A 2,740-nucleotide genomic window follows, 5' to 3' on the forward strand; every position below is an offset into this window, starting at 1 on the left:
ATTGTTTAACTTCATGTTTATTATATATATATATATATATATATATATATATATATATATATATATATATTCAACGCGTCCCTTTATATATGTGTGCAAGTCAACTACTTTTTTAAAGGGTTTCAAACAAAATATGGGTCATAAACCTTTCACATGGATCTAACTATAGTACCAAAATGAAAGATATATTTTCTAAATGCGTCAATAATGGGGTAGCTGAGAGTCATTATGGCAATAATATCCCCACCTCCGCAATATGAAACATTAAATAAATTTGTCAGATATACTATCACGTCCATGCATATAAATGCTGCAACAAATTAAATTTAAATACTTCCATTTTTGGATGGCTAGAATAAGACACATATATAATGTGAAACTAGTTCTTCCTAAAAAGAAATAAATAAATAAATAATGTTTTACCCGTTTATCATTAAAAAATAAAATTGAACCAATGGAGATTTATATTTTAAAAAAAAAATAATGATAACATTGTCGTAATATGTTGGAGTTTGAATAAATAAATCGTGTGTATTTATTCAAATTGAAAAGATAGAAGCCTATCCATACATATTTAGATGAGAACTCTTGACCTAAGATAATGTTTTGTCAAATTATGTGCAAAAAGGGAATCCAGTTTCATTAAGGAATACTAATAAGGCAGTATTCATTAAATATATTCCCACTAGAAACTAAGTTATTAAAACAAGTCTAGTCTTAGTTTAATTAGGATTAACTGTAAACTATCAGGCATGGGCACTATAAATAGGGGATGTCTTTCAATGCATGATTAAGCTTTCAAGATCTAATTGTGAGACACGAATGTCATTGAGAAGAGATACCCAAATCCCCTTGAAAAGTAGTACATGTGTTTAGGTCACAATAGTCCAATAGGAAAGATCGTTATATTGTGTAATCTCCGTTTCCTAAACAGTGTACTTTAATTATTAAGCTTTTAGTGGATTTAGGCAAATTCTCAACTTGAGAAGTGCCTCGCAGATTAGGGTTGTTTGCCCGAACTGCGTTATAAATCATCTGTGTCACAACGTCAGTTTTAACATCACTGTGTGCTGCGCTTATATTTATTTCAATTGGTATCAGAGCCAAACTGCTTAAGTTACTAGCAGGATCCAGATGGAATTCCCAAGAGAAGGACTGTCAAACAACAGGCCACCAGCCCTACTTGGCACAAATTTTTCCTACTGGAATGCCCGAATGCAAATATACATATTAGCACAAGGAGAAGGTGTCTGGAATGCTATAGAAAACGAATGGAAAACTCCAGTTGAAGACAAAGGAAATAGAAAACCTAAAATTGACCGGAGTAAAGAAGAAAAAATAGAATATGACTTCAACTCGAAGGCAATGAATGCAATATATGGAGCTGTGAGCGAAGATACCTTCAAACTGATTGCCACCACTCGCATAGCCAAAACTGCATGGAGTATATTATGTGATCATCATGAAGGGAACACATCTGTAAGACAATCCAAATTACAGATGATACAGACAGAATTTAAAAACCTGAAAATGGAAGAAGAAGAAAATATCACACAATTTAGTGTCAGAGTTTTAAGCATCTCTGGAGATGCATTCAACCTAGGCGAACCTATACCTGAACATAGGATCGTCAAAAAGGTACTACGCTCACTACCTGGAAGATTCCTGATAAAAGCCACAGCAATTCAAGATAACAAAGATCTGAATACCTACAAGCTTAGTGATCTAATGGGAAACCTATGAGCTTGAGATGTTACAAAATCAGAAAAATAATGGCAAAGGAATAGCACTACAATCCAAACAAGAAGAAAATTCAGAAGCCGATACTGAAACCATGGAACAGTCAATCGCACTATTGACAAAGAATTTCAACCGAGTTCTCAAAAAGTTCAACAAATTTCGAAATAAAAACTCTTCGAACAGCCAAGGAAATTCCACAGTCAATCAAAAACCATCAGGTACAAAACGAAGAGACAATTCAAATACAGAAGGAATACAATGCTATGAGTGCAAAGGGTTTGGACACATCCAATCAGAATGTGCCACATACCTTAAAAGAAAGAACAAGACATACATCACAACATTAAGTGATGACTCAGACAGTGAAGAAGACATCAACACCAATTTTGTAGCATTCACCGCAAACCATGAAAATAACAATGAAGAAGACATACGAGAATTATTAGAGGCATATACTCAACTAAATGCCAAATGGGAACAGATCATCAAAATAAATCTAGAACTCATGGAAGAAACTCAGTTTCTAAAAGATGAGAAAGATCGAGGAGAAAAACAATTCAAAGAAGCTCAAAATGAACTATTAGATTTCAAAAACAGAGAAGCTAAACTGCTACAAGAAATCAAGGTGCTTACCAAAAGACCCAGATCTCCAATCTCAGCCTCCAATGAAAGTCACCAAACCGAAATACATGAAGTGTCGCAACATCACGTCCAACATCGAAGAAGAATAAGATGCTACTATTGTCACAAATTGAGACACATCAAAGCACACTGCTACAAAAGACAGAATGATCTTTATTACAGGCAAAACAACAGAGATTGGTCAACACAAAACAGAAATAACAAGAAAATCTGGGTAAGAAAAGACCAAAATGTTGCATATATCTCTAAGACAAACAAAGAACAAGATATATGGTATTTTGATTGCGGATGCTCAAGGTATATGACTGGAAATCCAGAGAATTTAGAGAACATTCAGTATAAAAATGAAGGGTATGTT

Source organism: Ipomoea nil, unplaced genomic scaffold (assembly GCF_001879475.1).
Source record: "Ipomoea nil cultivar Tokyo-kokei standard unplaced genomic scaffold, Asagao_1.1 scaffold0876, whole genome shotgun sequence".
Taxonomy (NCBI): Eukaryota; Viridiplantae; Streptophyta; class Magnoliopsida; order Solanales; family Convolvulaceae; genus Ipomoea; species Ipomoea nil.